Consider the following 20075-nt stretch of genomic DNA (forward strand, 5'->3'; position numbering starts at 1 on the left):
AGGGAGATCCTCTGTAACGCCAGCAATTTGTATCATTTCACAATACTCTGGATATATGTCTTGGTGATTAAATGCAAACTGCTTTTCTTATTGAAAAACTTGATTTCCCAATGGATAAAAGTGAAGGAAGCTAAGTGATATAGGAAGTTCCATAACTCATTCATCTTCCTCTCATTCTGCAATGAGGAGCTAATATTGGAGATTAAATAATGGACTTTTTTGATTTCAGTGTATCTGCTGCTGAATGTATAAATTCATCCTTTCTCAGATAGTCAGACATGACTAGCTGGTAGCATCCTAAGTAAAAGTGATAACATGAATAATTCTGCCGGGAAATAAGGTCAACCTTTTCAGCCTTTTCTCATGAGATCTGGACTGTGAGCAAGGAGCAAAGAGCTACATAAACCTTGCACCTCAAATAACTCTGAAGCTCTGTCCTTATTCCCTCTAATGCCTAAGCACTCAAGAAATGAAATATAGAACTAGAGTTTTTTTAAATAACCTGGATTTTGTAGAAAGAAAGATCATAATACATTAAGTAAAATATGGTTCCCATGTAAAATTATTCTTTCAAAAACTAGGAATTATATAAATACATGAAATCAGAATATATACACACAAAGGAGTTAGTAGTGATTTTTATTCCTTAACTGGTGGTTGAATAAGTGAGTGTCAATTTTTTTGCTTTCTTCACCTATATTTTAACTTTTTTCTACAATGAACATATATTACATTGTAATAAGAAAAAGTTAATTTGTAAGTTGTATTTCTGATATAGAATTACAAGACACAGTTTTTTTTCTACCTTGCAATAAATTATTAGAATGAAGAATAAATTTGGGTCGGAAACTAGACAATTATTTTTAAGGTTTGTTCCAGCTCCTGAGGCTTTATGAGGTTGCCATCAAATTTGGTCAGCAAAATAGAGGGCAAACCATGACACAGCACAAATCATATTCTTTAGGATTCTTAAAATTATATCAGAAACCACTAAAACTAGCTTAGCAACATTTATTATAAGAATACAGACAGGGCTGATAGTTGGCTGGTTGTACTTGCCTGGGGATACTGGTTGTTTATATTGTAAAATACCTCCGTTCCTATTACTCTGACACCCCCAAATGCCTCCTGTCTGCCTCAGTCACTTGGGGATTTCTCAGGACTCTCTGTACTTCACAGCAAAAGAGGGAATGTATGGAATGGCAGTGGACTTCCAGAACCATGTACCAGGTGTCCGACCCTGTCTGTTCTAATTTTCTCCCCCAGTTTCATATTAACTATTTTGAATATCAACCTCAGAACGCATGAGTATCTCATGGAATCCAAGGGCAAAGATTTAGCTGGGCCTCCTGAAGGGACTAGACCCAGACTCTCGGTGGCTATCAGGCTTCTCCCTATTTCTCATCCCTGTGCGTCTGCTCCATCCTCTCTTACTGCCTTCTCTGCCTTGAAGTTCACATGACAGAAATATGACCTACAGCTCTCAGAATTGTCATTTGACAGGTCTGGCCACTTAGAGAGAGAATGATCTCTCGCTCTTCTTCCCTCCCTCCCTTCCTATTTCAAATGTCCAGGGAAGAAACTGAATGCCAGTCATGTGTCCACCCCTGTACCAAACCTCTATGACCCTATGGGAAGAGGGGATCACATTGCCCAACCATGGCTTTTCCAATTTTAATCATATGAATAAAGGGCGTGAATAATTCCAGATAAAATGAGGGAGCTTGTTCAGAAATTATGGAGTGGAGCACAAATATAATTATGTCCCTGTCTTGCACGTAGATATCTCTCAACCTTCCTTTAATTGGGGCTTCTTTATCCAACAATCTTAACTCTCCATGAAAGAGTCTCTGAATAGCCATATACCAAAGCTTATAATTTTGCGTAAAGAATTGCACATAGAAAAGCACCTAACACAAAAGTTTTAAACTCTTATTTTACACAACTTGTTTATTAGGCTCTATGTCCAAGGCAAATCAGAAGTAGAATTAAGGAGGAGGGGTGAGAAAGGCAGGCTCGCTGAGCCTGGATGGCATATGAGTGTGAGTGTATGTGTGTGTGTGTGTGTGAGAGTGTGTGTGAGAGTGTGTGTGTGAGTGTGTGTGTGTGAGCGCTTGTGCGTACACATCTTCAGTCATGTGCCCACTCCTGTACCAAACAAACATTTATGGTCCTATGCAGGAGCAGATCGTATTTCCCAGTTATGGCTTTTTCCATTCTGACTACATGGGTGAAGTGGGTATATAGTTTCATACACACACACACACACACACACACACACACACACACACACCCCACACACACACACACCCCCTGACATGTAAATTCAGGAATAATGATTCAGCAATGCAAAAGGCAAAAATCATATCTGGGGCCATTTTTCCATGCCAATTATTAGAAATGTAAATAACCTACAAAGTAATAAAGTAAGTTAGCATATAATTATTGATATTTATTTTAATAACTAGAACCCTCCATTTTAAAAGTGAAATTATGTTGAATATATCCTGTTTAAGAAGACAGAGAAAATTTTAATGCATTGATGAAAGAGAGTAATGGTAAATGTAGAAGTACAGGGATACTCGACATCTAAGCTTTAGCTAGCTAGAAAATTATTGATAAAACTTGATGAGTTTTTAGCTAGCTGGACAATTATTATTCGGCAATGCTAGATCTTGGACAGGTCTTTGCCAATTTCTTCTCCGTAAAATGGGACTGATAATTGTACCCAATTGCCAAGATAGAAAAGCCCACTATGTGTGAAAATCCTTTGAGATCTTTGAAGAAGTCAAGGTATTTTAAAGTATTAGTGATATTAAAATCTATTTTGTTTTTTGTAAGAACAATTGCGCTGGAAACAAATTTGCTTTTAATGAAAGAAACATAAGGGGAAATGAATTATTCTGCCTTGGGTCTTTTTTAGTCCATTTATAAGCACTACTTACTTAGGTCAGACCTTTTGATTGGTCACTTGTCTATAGTTTCTATCAATCATTTCATATTTCAGCAATTTGCAACTCTAGGTTGTCCATCTTTTAGGAAGTTGGACTGATGGCTTTACTTCATGAACTACAATTGTTTAAATCATGCTTTCTCCTACTTCTATCATGATTATCAAATAATGTAATAATGTTGCACAAAATTCAAACTATAGAGAAAATAGTCACTCATAATCCCATTTGCTTCACAATGATTATAATTTTCCATATAATGTATATTTTTGTAAAATTTCAGTCATAGCTATGTTCAATACTATAGTCTCCTTTTTCCATTTTGCTACTTGTTATTGTTGTTAATCGTAATTATCCCTTCTAAAATGTGAATACAATTCTTATTGAGTGAATGTGCTACAGGAATGGAATAACCATTTCACTATTTTCAGATATTTAGACTCCTTTCTTTCTTTCTTTCTTTTTTTTTTTAAACAATAAAAAGCACACACTTTCCCTTCTTCCCAAATTGTGTAGTCTGGGTAATCCCTAAATTCGAAGTGCCCGCCATGCCCATAACCTGCCTCTGGGGAAAGAAGCCAAGTCTTCATAGTCAATTATGCTCCATGCATGTGACTCTGCCATTCCTATGACGACTGCTGAGCCAGGGGGTCTGTGCCTGGGTCAAAGGGCAGCCATGTCCATGAGAAAGGCCCATGCAGAGGCTCTACAGGAGACTGCCCAATAGCAGGGCACCATATCGGATGGTATCAAACGGATCCAGTTTCCTCCTCTCTCTCAGTGAGAATAAATGCGAAATGCACAGAGCAGTCAGGATGCTCTGCATACTCTATTGGAGAGAGAAAAAGATGACCAGGACACCAAAGCTGTTGGCTCACCAGAGCTGCTACTACATTCTGAATAACAATGGACCTGGCCGGGCGCGGTGGCTCAAGCCTATAATCCCAGCACTTTGGGAGGCCGAGACGGGCGGATCACGAGGTCAGGAGTTCGAGACCATCCTGGCTAACACGGTGAAACCCCGTCTCTACTAAAAAATACAAAAAGCTAGCCGGGCGAGGTGGCGGGCGCCTGTAGTCCCAGCTACTCGGGAGGCTGAGGCAGGAGAATGGCGTAAACCCGGGAGGCGGAGCTTGCAGTGAGCTGAGATCCCACCAGGGCACTCCAGCCTGGGCGACAGGGCGAGACTCTGTCTAAAAACAAACAAACAAACAAAAAACAATGGACCATGTCTCTAGTTTGGCACAAGCATGGTGTCCTTGCCAGTGGTGGAGGGCTGAGACTCAGGGTCACAGTCCAGCTTCTGAGACTGCTGTCCATGCCTATCTTACTTCCCCATGGAAGTAAGCCACCATCCCCTAATATAATTTTCTTTTCTCCTCTTAGATGACTTCCTTGGAATGAATTACCCAAAACAGGATAAAGAAGTATAAATATTTTTATGGTTCAGATATATATTTTCAAATTACCTGGTAATGTTTCTAAAGATTTTCCTCTGGATCTTTTGCTCCACTTGTTCTATGCTCTTTTAATCATCTCACCTTTCTCCACAGCTACAAAGACCATGGAGTTTGAGACACCATTCAATTGTAAAATGCACCATTATTTTATGAATGACAGAAGAAAACATGTGGTTTATATAATGCTTTCTTATCACTTAAAATGTTTATTTCATAATTATTGAAAAAGTTCTTTTAGACTTTTGTGCATATAAAAAAGGAAATACAAGTAAAATACTATATATCTGACATTTTTCAGAGTTTAACTTTTCAGTTACCTTTTAACTCAAACTATCTTTATCCTTATTTTTCCATCACAGTATTGTGTCTTATTCCATCTAAAGTATTGATAAATCAGCATTACTTAAAAGAATTCTTAGCTGGTTGTGGGGCTCACACCTGTAATCCCAACACTTTGGGAGGCTGAGGTGGGAGGATCGCTTGAGTCCAGGAGTTCAAGACCAAGCCTGAGCAATATAGCGAGACTTTGTCTTTACAAGAAACGAAAAAGTAAAAATTAGCCAGGTGTGGTGGTGTGCACCTGCAGTCCCAGTTCCTTGGGAGGCTGAGGTGGGGGGATCCCCTGAGCCTAGCAGTCAAGGTTTCAGTGAGCTATGATCTTGCCACTGCATTCTAGGCTGGGCAACAGGGCAAGAGACCTCCACTAATGTCCAAAAGAGTTTCTTCCAAGTCATTGACACTTACTCTGAAAGTTTTGATGTTGGCTCTTGTTTGATCTTTCTAAAACTTACTAATAGAAAGTCTTCAGACAACAGCCAGGACTCATGTGGCTTTCTCAAATAGTGCTTAAGTGTTTTGTTGACTGAAATGTGCAAAGTGTTACATTTGTCCAATCCAGTCACTTGGACATACACAACTATGTGTATGTTGCCTGTAATGATTATAATCCTTATCAGTTGCAAGATACATTCTGATTTCAGAGATGTTAAAATACAATACATATATAATATATATAATATATGTGTATTGCATTATATATAATATATGTGTATTGCATTATATATAATATATATGTATTACATTATATATAATATATGTATTTTATATATATTGCATTTTAACATCTCTGAAATCAGAATATGTCTTGCAACATATATAGATATAGATATAAATAGATGGATAGCATGTGCCAATGATTCAAAAATCTATAACTCTTTTCCAGACTGCTATGTAAACTGTCCTCCAGATCTCTATTTGGGCAATGCCCACATACCTCAAACAGCTTCCTGTTGCTGTTAGAAACCTTTCCAGAAACGTAGTGACTTAAAACAATGCAAATGTACTGTCTGAAAGTTTTGGAGGTTAGGAGTCCAATATAGGTTTCACTAGACTAAAATCAAGGGATCAGCAGGGCTACATTCCTCCTGGAAGCTCTAGGGTAGAATCCATTTTCTTGTCTTTTCCAGCTTGTAGGGGCTGCCTGCACTGCCTTGTGACTTCTTCCATCTTCAAAGACAGCAATGGCCTCTCTTTCTTACATCACATGACTCTGAATTTTACTCTCCTGCCTCCTACTTCATTAGGATGTATGTGGTTACATTGCGCCCACCTGGACAGTCCAGGATAATCTCCTCATCTCAAAATTCTTAATGTAATCATGTCTGCAGAGTCCCTTTTTCTGTAAGGAACATATTCACAAGTTCTGGGAATTAGGATGTGAATAACTTTGACAGGGGTGTATTATTCTGCCTACCACAATGTCCAAAACTAAACTCCTGATATTCCTCCCTGTTCAAATTTACTCTTTCTCCAGTCTTTTCTGTCTCAAAGATTTAAACTACAATCCATCAGTTGCCCACACAAGAAGCCTGGACATCATCCTAGAATCCTCCCTCTTACACATTTCCCACATCCAATTAATGATTAAAATCTGTCATTTTTTTTTTTTTTTACCTCCTAAAAAGCAAGTAAGTCTACTTAGCTCTACTTACGTGGTCACTGCTCTGGGCCAGACCCTCATCATTGTCTCTTACCTATTTTACTACTACCAGTCTACCTGCTACTGGAAGAGATACAGCTCAAAACACACTAGTGTGAAATTTATGATCAGGAGGTTTATGTTTTTAATATCTACTTAGTAGCATATGCAACTGGTGAGGACATACACACACAGTACAATACCAAAGGCTTGCATTTGCATAGCATATTATGAAACATCTTTACATTCTTACCACAGTTAATCAGCTCCATAGCCATGTGAACCAGGTACTATTATCCTACTTAGTGAGGTTAGACAACTTAGACTCAGGTGATTTTTGTGCTTAGAGACAAGTCTCATTCTGTTGCAGGCTGGAGTGCAATGGTGTAATCATAGCTCACTGCAGCCTTGAACTGCAGACTCAGGTTTGGAAAAAAGGTCTCATTACCTCCTTAAATTAGTCTCCTTCGGAGTTACCTTGTTACAGTGCTCACTGTCATTTCAAATTCCACATGTTCAGAGACAGATCTTCCTATAACTTATTGATCCTGTCATCAGTCTCCTCCCTACCCCCTTCACCCACCTTCAAATTTACTGTTGATTTACTCTATCCCTATCCTCACATCTAGCCAGACACCAAGACTAGTTGAATTTTCTTTTGACCTCCTAGTTCTTGCTGCTGTCCCCACAGTCCCCTGCATAGCCAAAATGTCCTGTTTTATCTCACTGCTAGGTCAGTTCAGCTGCCTTTCCCACATCTTACTTCATCCTATGTATCACTGCCCAAAATAGAGTGTGAAAACCACTTTTATATCATCACTCCCTAGGTCAAAATCCTTTAATGGCTCCTTATTTTCCGTTACATCAACCTGGAGCCTCTCTGTGTGGCTTTAAAGGCCCTCCATAATTTGAGCCCTTCCTGTGAAGTTTACATAATTCCCACAGTTTTCCAGCCTCGTGCTCTGGGTGGGCTGGCTGCCCCACTGACCACCACTCTGGTTATTCCTTCCAGGGCTGTGTCCCTGTAGATGCCTCACTGGGAATGCTTACCATCTCACATCTGCCTTTCCAAACCTTGTTCTCCTTTAACCTGGTTCAATACCGTCATCACTGAATCCTTCAGCCAGTCCTTAGGGTTCCTATTCCTCTCTGAAATTACAGAGCACAGTCAGGGCCTCATAATAAAATGCTCACATTGTAAGTGTTGTTTCATGCACCTCAGTCTTGTCTCCTCCAACTAAACCACAACCAACTTGAGAGCAAAGCTCAAGTTTTCTGTTTTCTTCTTACTAAAAGTAAATAATAAATTCTTCTTGACCGATTTCTTGAATTATTCCCAAATCATGTTTCTTTCTGCATTGGTACATATTATGGCAAGTTTGCATATACAGATTTAAAAGGCAACTGAAGCCAGGAGCAGTGGCTCACACCTGTAATCCTAGAATCTTGGGAGGCCAAGGCAGGTGGATCACTTGAGGTCAGGAGTTTGAGACCAGCCTGGCCAACATGGTGAAACCCCATCTCTACTAAAAATACAAAAATTATCTGGGTATGGTGGAACATGCGTGTAATCCCAGCTACTCGGGTGGCTGAGGCGTGAGGATGGCTTGAACCCAGGAGGAGGAGTTTGCAACAGAGTGAGACTCTGTCTCAAATTAAATAAACAAAGAAGGCAAATGCAAGCGTACTCTCTTAAAGAGAAGCTATCTTCTTTCAGTGAGTGGAAGTGTTTGACAGAGAAACACCTTTGGAAGCAAACATTGAGATGTTACTACAACATATTCTCTTTGCACTGGTGCTTATTATGCCAAGTTTACATTTAAAAAAATGGAGGCTCAATTCTGGTTTGGGAGTAATTTACTGGTTCAATTACCTTTAATTATTTCAAACTACTAAAACATTGAGGTCTGCTTGACAATTCGGGGATTTATATTGATTGACGGATAGCTGGTAACTGAAAACCCCACTTGAAAACCCCAATTTTTGAAGAGATACAGTATAAATAACTAATCTAAACAAAACACAACCATTATGATAGTCAATTAGCACACCATTTAGTGAGGACTTCTTTGTAAATCAAGTGCTAGATGAGACTGTAAATTTGGAGAAGATGGGAGAAAATGGAAGAGGACCTGACCCACACCCTCAATGTCAGGGAACTTGGTAAGTTTAGGGAGGATGGTGTGCCCAACACAGTCAAACAATCAAACCAAGATAACAGACACAAAAGGAAATCAATCACATGAGGACAGGGTGAAAGTAAAATCTTTTGATAAAAAAAAAAAAAAAGAATGTTTGAATGTCACAAAGATATTGTAAAAAAAAAAAAAATGGAGGAAAGAAAGAAAGAAAGAAAAGAATGGTTGGTTCACAAGCTGACTAATTGCTGATCTGAAGACAGTAGTCACAGCACTGTTTTGCAAACATAGCAGCATCATCAGAACCAACGTGAAAGCAGGCAGTTCTGCAACCAGAGTTCCTGTGTACAAGAGCAACTAAGAAGCCCTTCCTGTAAAGATTCCTCTCTGCAAACACATTCCAACACTTTATCAATTTGCTAGTTTGGCAACTCAGTGTTACAATCTGGTCAGATAAGAGATTTTCAGATCTTACAGTGAGAGGAAGAGACACATTTTCTATTCACACAGTGACATTGCCTTTCCACCCCCTGAAAATATATTCTCTCTCGATCTCTCTCTCTCTCTCTTACACACACACACACAGAGACTGCAACGTGTCTAAGTCATTAGCTGTTTGTGCCCTAAATGTGGAACAAGGAATTCCCCAGATGATTTTTAAATTCCAGGGCAATTACTACGTACAGTTTCAAGAGCCAGAAGGAAGAATCAATCTGCCAAGCAACGATTAGGGATGGAATAGCTTGTGCTTCAAAGTATATGCTGGATTAACTTCTAAAGTAGTTAATTACTTTCCAGATCATGCTGTGGTGTCACGTGGCCTAAAGAGAAAACTGCAGCCATCCAGACCTAAGGAGGTGGAAGGAAAGGAAGGTCACGATTTCTATCTTTTAGGCTGTGTCTAATGGGACTGGCTTAAAAGCAAAAGAATCAAAAAGCATTTTTTTGTTGTTGTTTTAGCCAAAACAATATTAAATAACAGGGTTTTTAAATCTTTAAATATATTAAGTTGTTTAAGTGAATCCACTGATGGTTGTTTTAAACATTATAAACTTGTAATCTAAAGTGAAGCTGCTTATCAAAGATGCAGTAACTAAATTTTCTTTGCTGAACTACATTTAGATCCAATACCACTTTGACAATGAATTCAATTTTCCTGGTGGAAAGTAGCAGAATACAGAACCACCCAAATTCCTTCAGCTCCAAACTACCTAATAGGCGATAAAGGAAATATTGACCTAAATGAAAAGGTTGGCAACAGGGATGAGGTACAGGACACACATACTGTTTTTCCATCTTTTCAGGCCCAAGACAGTCACCACTTATTTATCATGGCACTATTAACTCCCATCAAGCTTGGTCCTGGCTTCAGAAACCTCAACACAGTGCTTTGGGAGGCTACTACCTGAAAATGAAACTTATTTGCAACCTCTGATCTAGAAGGAATATAAACTCAGAAAAAGATAGTCTAGAAATACACACTCATCCTCAGAGTTTGTCAATATCTGCCACAACTCGAGGAAATAACCCATGAGATATTTGGTTCATTGACACTACTAATGGTTTCAGTCTTGAGACACTTTATCAAGATATTAAAGTTAAAGGGACGAGACTCATCTTGTTCTATGCCCTCATTTTATAGGTCAGGAAACTGCTTCAGACTTATATACATTGTCAAGCTTAGAACCTAGGCTTCCAGGTCTTCCTGCTCCGATGTTCGTCCATGCTGACCCTCTTCTGCTCTACTGATTATACGCTTGGCTCAACAAATCTTTATCATCTTGATTATATCATCTGTGTTTCTGCATATAGACATATGGAGTACTGTATGAAATGTTACTACATGAAAATGATTCACTAGTAAACTAGGACCTTTATCAATATGCAAAATTCAAGTCACAACCTCAGAGGTTAACTTAATGTTCAAAAAATACAAGATGTAGTTGTCTAGAGATTTTTGAATAAAGTAAAATTTAGCATCTGCCTCTAAGAATAAATGCAAGTTTAATAGGGAGGGAAAGAAATTGAACTAGGTTTTGCAATGAATAATACCAGTTTATATAGATGCAAAATATAGCAGAGATGAGTAAATTGTCTGTGACAGTTTTCTAGAATTTCAGCATTTCCTATGCTCACTAAACTTTCTAATTAAAAAGGAAGAATCACTAGTGCTTTCTAAGGATTCAAAAAATAATATTTAAAGTTCTTTTCAGGACCCAGAGACGTGGCAGAGTACAGACCCCTTCTTTTCAACCTTCCCTTTCACTAAAGGAATTATCCTAGCCTTGCCATTCATTTACTTGTTCACTTTTCACCAGGCCATGTAAATTTTTTCCTCTTTATGCTTAAAGCAAAAATAACACCAACCATCTGTCACATAAATAAGAGATGTTATTACTTTAAGCCAATAGTTATTGACCTTGGCTACACATTAAAATCATCTGCTTTCAATACTCTCAAACCCAGGTCAATGGAATCAGAATTGCTGGTGCTGGAACTCAGGGATTGCTAGTTTTTAAAACTACACAGGTGTTTCCAATATGCAGGTAATTTTTCAACCACTGCCTTTAACCAAAAGGATGAAATGTTATTACAAGAGCATCATAGATCAGATGACGGTAAGGCCACAGGGGTAGTTCAAAGATCATCAGAGCCATCCCAAACTTTGTCTTTACTGTTCCTGCTGCATCACAGTAAACTTGGCATCCTCCTCTTGGAGTATAACCAAGAGAAGAAATCGGAAGCAGTCCCAGGCTGAGATAGATAGCTAGATCTCAGTGATGTTCGGGAGCTAAATAGTACTAGCTTGCAAGAGGTGATTGTGTACATTTCTTTCCGACTTTGTGTTCAGTGACATATTGCTGGCTGGAAATTGACCAATGGCAGGAGTATTTACACTATAGAAACTGGCAAACAGTACAAATCAGGGCTGGTTTTCCCCTAGAGAGTCAGTTGTTAAACATTCATAGGCACATTACTGGATGGATCCCTAGACCCTGACCCTGGTTGAACTTGAGAGAGGAAAATGTAAAATCGCTCTTGGCTCATTAGCAAGTCTGAACTTCAGATACTATTGCTGGCCTGCGCGGTGACTCACACCTGTAATCCCAGCACTTTGGGAGGCCGAGGTGGGTGGATCACGAACTCAGGAGATCGAGACCATCCTGGCTAACACGGTAAAACCCTGTCTCTACGAAAAATGTAAAAATTTAGCCGGGCGCTGTGGCGGGCACCTGTAGTCCCAGCTACTCGGGAGGCTGAGGCAGGAGAATGGCATGAACCCGGGGGGCGGAGCTTGCAGTGAGCCGAGATCGCGCCACTGCACTCCAGCCTGGGCGATGAGCAAAACTCCATCTCAAAAAAGAAAAAAAAAAAAAAAAAAAGATACTATTGCTTATCTAATTATGGCAAATAAAGAGGGGGAATAAAGCCAAATAGCAAAAACAAAACAAAACAAAACAAAAACAAGAAAACAATAGAAGTTTGCTGCTGATATTATGATCCTGGTGATATTACAGGTAAGCAGGAGAAGACAATATGAATTTAAAATGGACTGATACATCCCTCTTGTCACTTTGCCTAGGCACCTGCCCATTATTTTTGGGGGTAGGGGCACTAGAGAACCAAGAAAAAGGAAAGGTGGACGTGTTATCCAAGATTGAGTGGTTTATTCAATAAATAAGTTTAAAACTCTCATGGAAATTTCCAGAGATAAATGGTACAAGGCTGATATGGGAGCGTCCATCACTGACTACCAGGTTGCTACTCCTGGCTCCTGTCTTCATATCTGCATACCAACCAGTAAGAAGAGGAGAAGGAGCAAGGGCAGCACATACCTTTCCTTTTAAGGACACAACTAGGTATGACTCACATCACTTCCATTATTACCCAGTTGACCAGACTTTAGTCTTGTGGCTGACCCAACTGTAAAGGATGCTGGGAAATGTAGTCTTTATGGGGCAATGTGCCCAGGTAAGCTTTAGAAAATGTATTACGAAAATGAGAAGGTGAGGGTGAGTACTGATGGAACTAGAAGACTGCCACACCATCTTACTCATTTAGATGCAAGTTTGTGTGTCGATATCACTAGGGGTGGAGACTCCACAGTCTGATACTTTAAAACATTTTTCAGTCTACAGTGGTTTCTCAGGGTTTATGGGTCCTGAGTTTCCAGGAGCCTCCTATGTTAGTAGAAAATATCCTTTTCTGGAAATCCCTATATATTCATTGGAAATAGGTTTGAGAGTTAATTCAACATACACCTGAAAATATCGTGTGTTAAACAGAATCTGGTCACAGACCTTGTAATATATTACTAAACATATATTTGGCCCAAGTAATGTTTTCACAGACCATTTTATTAGTACTTAAAAAAATACATTGGATATTTTTATAACAACAGAATAGGCTACAAACATATGCTAATTATAAATAAATAGGAGTTAATATAATTTCTAGTCATTTTACACATAGTCATTGCATTAATCTTTCTTAAAAATCACTTTTGTGAGGCTGGGCACGGTGGCTTACGCCTGTAATCCCAAAACTTTGGGAGGCCGAGGTGGGTGGATCACCTGAGGTCAGGAGTTTGAGACCAGCCTGACCAGCATGGTGACACCCCATCTCTACTAAAAATACAAAAATTAGCCAGGTGTGGTGGTGCACACCTGTGATTCCTGCTACTTGGGAGACTGCAGTAGGAGAATCACTTGAACCTGGGAGGTGGAGGTTGCAGTGAGCCAAGGTCGCGCCATTGCACTCCAGCCTGGGCAACAAGAGTGAAACTGTTTCAAAAAAAAAAAAAAAAATCACTTTTGTCATAGCATTGTCCTGCTCAAAAACCTTAGTACCTATTATTTGAAGTTAAAATGCTTTTCTTGGGATTGTGAGGCTCCTTGTGCCTGTGCTGGAGGTCTAACCAGGCATCACATGCGGCAGAAAACAGGGCTGACCAGGAACCCAGGAGTCTTGGATTCTAGTTCTCATCCTGCCACTGTCTAGTTGGGGCACATTGGACTCCCCCACATTCTGACTTTGAGTGGAGCTGGCCCTGAAGCTAAGGTTCCAGACAGACCAGCTAAGGAAGGAGCTTAAGGAAGGCCCCTTAGAGTAGTTGTGGAAAGCAGCTCCTCTGATGACTGTCAGTGGTGCCCATCTCCTGGTGTTTGCCCTCTGGTCTTGCGTAATCTCCTCACCTTGAGTGTGAGCTGCACGTAGTGACTGACTTCTAACAAAAAAAACACAGCAAAAGTGATGGGATGTCACCTCTGAGATTAGGTGACAAAAGACTAGGCTTTTTGCTCACATTCTCTCTCTCTGGCCCTTCTTGCTTTCTCTCTGATGAGGCAAGATGCCATGTTGTGAGTTGCTCTGTGGAGAGGGACCTGTGGCAAGGAACTGAGGGTAGCCAGCAGGCAACAGCCAGCTGCCATGTTGTGAGTAGCCATCCTTGGTCAACAGCCGGTGAGGACTTAATGGCCGCCAATAGCCACATGAGGGAGCTTGGAAGCAGATCTTCTCCCAGTGGAGACTTGAGATGACTGCAGTCTGGCTGACACCTTGAGTGTTGCCTTCTGGGAGACCCTGAGGTTGGGGACCCACCTAAGCTGCCCAGCTTCCTGACCAGCAGAAACTGTGAGGCAATAAATGTCAGTGTTTTAAGCCACTACATTTTGGGATAATTTGTTACACAGCAATAGATAACTAGTAGAGAAGTGCTAAAGATCGAACACCATCTGAAAAGGAGGGACCTTAAGGAAAATATTATTTAGAAGTTAAAGCTATTAAAGCTGAGAAGGTGACTTCTGAACTGAATTTAATTTTGAAAATCACATATACAATAAAAGAAAATTACAGGTTTAAATAAATAATGCCCAGACATGGAATCAACCCAAATGCCCATCAATGATAGACTAAGTAAAGAAAATGCGGTACATATACACCAGAAAATACTGTGCGGCCATAAAAAGGAATGAGATCATGTCCTTTGCAGGGACATGGATGGAGCTGGAAGCCATTATCCTCAGCAAAGTAGCACAGGAACAGAAAACCAAATACCACATGTTCTCACTTGTAAGTGGGAGCTGAAAGACAAGAGCACATGGACACAGGTTGGGGCAAAACACACACTGGGGCCTGTCAGGAGGTGGGAGGAGGGAAAGCATCAGGAAGAATAACTTATGCATTAATTAGCTATTAATAGTTTATTATTAGCTTAATACCTAGGTGATGGGTTGATCTGTGCAGCAAACCATCATAGCACACATTTCCCTATGTAACAAACCTGCACATCCTACACATGTACCCTGAAACTTAAAAGTTGAAGAAAAAACAAATACCCAAAAGGCTAAGATTGATTCTCAAACTTCCGCCTGCAAAGGAACACATTTGGTTTTCCAGAGAATGATTGTATTGACACAGTATAAAAGCCTGTCTCCTCAAGAACTGGAAGGTAAAGGAGCTGAAGAAAACATTGGTATGTAGGCAGAAAATGATCAGTTTGAACCAATTTCCTAACAGCGGTGATGAAAAAGAAGAGAAACTTCCTTTTTGTGAGTATGATACAGCGGTGCTATCCAGTGCAGTAGCTATTAGCCACATGTAGTGATTTAAATTTAAGGTAAAATTAATGAAAATTAAACAAAATTTAAAATTCAGTTCCTCAATCACACTAGCTATATTTCAAGTACTCAATAGCCTTACTCACTAGTGGTCACGATAGCAGATATAGAACATTTCCAAAATTGCACAAGGTCCTATTGGGCAGCCCCCTGTAAAGCATTTCCACAATTCCTAACCCCATTGTCTCCTTCTGCTGTTCTTTCATATACAGTCCACCAGTTTAAAATGGCAAGTGCTTGGCCAGGCATGGTGGCTCACGCCTGTAATCCCAGCACTTTGGGAGGCTGAGGTGGGTGGATCATGAGGTCAAGAGCTCGAGACCATCCTGGCCAACATGGTGAAACCCCATCTCTACTAAAAATCCAAAAATTAGCTGGGCGTGGTGGAGCATGCCTGTAGTCCCAGCTACTCGGGAGGCTGAGGCAGGAGAAGCACTTGAAACTGGGAAGCGGAGGTTGCAGTGAGCCGAGGTCGCGCCACTGCACTCCAGCCTGGCGACAGAGCAAGTCTCCATCTCAAAAAAAAAAAAAAAAAAAAAAAAAAGGGCTAGTGCTCCTGAATACTTTGTAGGCATCAACAGCTCAGTGAACCTAAAGATGTTCTGAGCACATTGCAGAGCATCCTCACTGAGAGGGGAGAATCTAAAGCACGAGAAGGCTGGTACCAAAAAGCACTACAAAGAACCCAGTCTTAAAGTGAGCCAGTGGGAATCACTGCTTCTGATACCAGCTCCCAAACATAGGCCAACTCCCTTTACTGCCCTGGGCTTCAGTTTCCATATTTGTCAAATGGGAGCAGAGGGCCAAACAATCTTTTAGGTACTTTCAAGCTCTAAAACTCAATGACTTTCTCTATATGTTACTCTGATGAAAGAGTTGTTGCATGTCTAAATTACTTACGACTCTCAGATGCAGGGTAGGGGTCCTATGGTTGGGTAGTACTACTCTTCCACCTCCCCAAGAAGCTGTCTTAAATGATGATTTACCTGGAATTAGAACATGCTAACAATGGCAGGGTCTTTTAGACTATTCACACACTGCCCTGTGAAATCCTTGGCAGCCTTCTGTATAATGAGAAATTATGATACTTCCTGGATTGTTCCTGAAAATTAGCCATTAGCATATGATTTTAAAAACTGTGAGATAAGAATTTCTTTTTGTTTATTTGTTTGTTTATTTTTGGCAGGGTCTTGTGCTCTGTCGCACAGGCTGGAGTGCAATGGTGCCATCTCAGCTCACTGCAACCTCCACCTCCCAGGTTCAAGAGATTCTCCTGCCTCAGCCTCCCGATTCCACATGCCTGCCACCATGCCCAGCTAATTTTTGTATTTTTAGTAGAGACGAGGTTTTGCCATGTTGGCCAAGCTGGTCTCAAACTCCTGGCCTAAAGCAATCCACCTGCCTCAGCCTCCCAGAGTGCTGGGATTACAGGCGTGAACCACTGCGCCCGACCAGATTTATTTCTTGATTGTGGACTGTGACACTCCTCAGGTCACTTGGGCTCTTGGAAATATCCCCTCCACCACAGGGCAGCCGTGGGGAGTCAGTCCTGGTGGTCTCTCAGTGCTTTCTCTACCTGACAATATTTTGGCACCATTTCCACTGCCTTTTGGTTAGCCCATATTGCAGTGGCTTGAAATTTTCCAGAGCTCCTAGACGGCAAGAAACAAGTTCCTGCGCTCTGGATTCTCCCAAGCATATCTGTTCCTTCCTAATATTACCTACTCCCCACTGGCTCTTTGACCCTTAAGTTTTCCCCAGAGTGGGGTTGAGCAGGAGCTCCCACATTCACATTTGATCTGTTGCCCTCCACTTCTTCTCCCCTTCCTACTTCACTTTCATGTTTAACCCCAAATGCCTCTCCACTCTAACCTGCTTCCCTATACTGGTTTTTTGTTTGTTTGTTTGTTTTTGTTTTGTTTTGTTTTTGAGACAGAGCTTTGCTCTCATTGCCCAGGCTAGAGTACAATGGCGCAATCTCAGCTCACTACAACTTCCACCTCCTGGGTTCCAGTGGTTCTCCTGCCTCAGCCTCCCTAGTAGCTGGGATAACAGGCATGCACTACTACGCCTGGCCAGTTTTGTATTTTTAGTAGAGATGGGGTTTCTTCATGTTGGTCAGGCGGGTCTCAAACTCCTGACCTCGGGTGACCCACCCACCTTGGCCTCCCAAAGTGCTGGGATTACAGGCATGAGCCACCGCACCTGTCTATACTGGTTTTTAGCACATTTTCTTTTCCTTCCCTCTTAAGGAATTCTGAAACACGTGCACTTTTTTTAGGTTGACATCTAAAAATTTTTTATCATAAATTTCGTAGTTGCAAAAGACATAATCTGTGCTGTATTTTATATTGTATGTGTCCTGTAAATGTAACCAAATCCAGCTGCAGCTGCTGGCTGCTCGAAAACCAGAACATTAGATTTTGCTCATTCAATTACGGAAAATGTCTGCACGGATCCTAATGGGCAAAGTCAGTTTTTGTCGTCCAGCCAAATCAGCTGTACTTTCTGTCAGGACAAGTCTTGATTTAATTTTTCGATTTAAGTTAATGTTTCCATATGCAACCATATCCATTGCCATTCCTCATGGCAACCATATCACTTCTGATTTCTAATACATAGAACCAAAGATAAGCAGATGAGGCATAGGGCTGCATATGGCTCTGCAACCTGGATGAAATGAGGCCCCGGGGCCCTCGGGATTTTTCTATGAGCTCACCTGGCACTGCTCAGAAACAACCTCCTTCAGGGGCACGCATTCTTCAATTGTCCTGTTATTTGGTGCCCTGGAGGTTTTTGTACCCTGGGAACATGTACTATTTTAGGATTCTGGATGGTGACAGGCATATTTTTCTTTTGTAAACTAGGAGAGCAAACCATTTGAAAAGACCAGCTGGGTAAGGAGGACCAGCCAATCACAGTCAATTCTAAAGGCAAATTAATTAATTTTAGGAAAGAATACACATGGAAGTTGACAATGTCAAAAACTTTTTTCTTAAAATTCCCAGTGCCCAAGACGTCCTGAGGAAGTCTCCGTGTACTTCCAGGGCTGCACGCGCACACCGCAGGAAGACCACAGCCTTCTAGTGAAGCTCTGTGCTCAGACCCCAGAGCTTTGCTCTAAACGTTGGAAAAGAAAATTTTTTGAATTTCAGCAAAACCCTTTTTTCTCTGAACAAAGCTTGGAATGATCTTGCTGTGAACTTAAGAAATTTAGTTTGACACTGTAAGCTGAGTAATGACTTTGTTCTAGTTAGGTATTCAGCCTCTCCCTGAAGTAGTGAAACTCATTGATTCAACGAGCGAGGGGTCATAGGACACCACCAGTTAAGGGGAATGAAAATTACTTTGGTTTAATATTTCAAGAGTCTCATCCTTCTTTTATCTTTCATTTGGAACAGGGATTAAACTGATTCTGTGCTGTAGGACCAAAGAAATGGGGATATACAGAAGCCGATTTTGAGTTGGTGGGAGGGAGGAAGAAGCAGAGCTGTGAAACAATGATGGGATCTGCCTTCTGTGACCCACATGTCACCCGGGGCCTCTGCCTGTTGACACCTAAGTAAGATTGACTCACTTTTATCCCGCAGTTTTCTTTCTTTTGTTCCCTTCTTTCCTCCCTCCCTCCCTCCCTTCCTTCCTTTTTCCTTTCTTTCTTTCTTTCTTTCTTTCTTTCTTTCTTTCTTTCTTTCTTTCTTTCTTTCTTCCTTCCTTCCTTCCTTCCTTCCTTCCTTCCTTCCTTTCTTTCTTTCTTTCTTTCTTTCTTTCTTTCTTTCTTTCTTTCTTTCTTTCTTTCTTTCTTTCTTTTCTTTCTTTCTCTTTCTTTCCCTTTCTTTCTTCTTTCTTTCATTTTCTTCTTTCTTTTTCTCTTTCTTTTTTCTTTCCTTCCTGCTTTCTTTTTCTCTTTCTTTCCTTCCTTCCTTTCTCTCTCTCTTTCTCTCCTTCCTTCCTTCCCTCTTTCTTTCTTTCTCCCTCTCTCTCTCTTTCTTTCTTTCTTTCTTTCTCTCTCTCTCTCTCTCTCTCTCTTTCTTTCTTTCTTTCTTTCTTTCTTTCTTTCTTTCTTTCTTTCTTTCTTTCTTTCTTTCTTTCCTTCCTTCCTTCCTTCCTTCCTTCCTTCCTTCCTTCCTTCCTTCCTTCCTTCCTTCCTTCCTTCCTTCCTTCCTTCCTTCCTTCTCTCTCTCTCTCTCTCTCTCTCTTTCTTGATGGAGTCTCACTCTGCTGCCCAGGCCACAGTGCAGTGGCACAATCTCAACTCACTGCAACCTCCACCTCCCAGGGTTCAAGTGATTCTCCTGCCTCAGCCACCAGTGTAGCTGAGATTACAGGCACGTCCCACCATGAACGGCTAATTTTTGTATTTTTAGTAGAGACGGGGTTTCACTATGTTGGCCAGGATGCTCTCAAGCTCCTGACTTCAAGTGATCCATGCCCCCTGGCCTCCCAAAGTGTTGGGATTACGGGCGTGAGCCACCAGACCCAGCCTATCCCTCAGTTTTCACAAGATGAAAGTCTAGAGCTGTCCCTAAGAGTTTGGCAAGTTATTTTCTTGTGGTTAATGCTGATTCCAGGTGCCTGATTTCAATTGTGCCATTTTGCAGCACGTCAATCCAGATGTAAAACTTATCTCCAATTTTGATTTTCACAAAAAGCATTAGAGTGGGAGAGAACAAAGCAAAGGAGACAAGGAGCTGTTAACATCGAAGAAAAGAAACAAAACAAAACAAAGCAGAGTTTCATGGAGCACTAGGTGGAAAGACTTCCAGCCAGCTTCACTCAGAGATGGCAGGATTGAAGCCTGCCTCTCTCCATCTTGCTAAATGCCCACTTCACTCATCTTCCTCTGCAAGCCTTGTTCCCACTTTAGGCTGGTACAAAAGTAATTGCGGTTTTCGTCCTTACTTTCAATAGCAAAAACCACAATTGCTTTT

Source organism: Macaca nemestrina, chromosome 7, assembly GCF_043159975.1.
Source record: "Macaca nemestrina isolate mMacNem1 chromosome 7, mMacNem.hap1, whole genome shotgun sequence".
Lineage (NCBI taxonomy): Eukaryota > Metazoa > Chordata > Mammalia > Primates > Cercopithecidae > Macaca > Macaca nemestrina.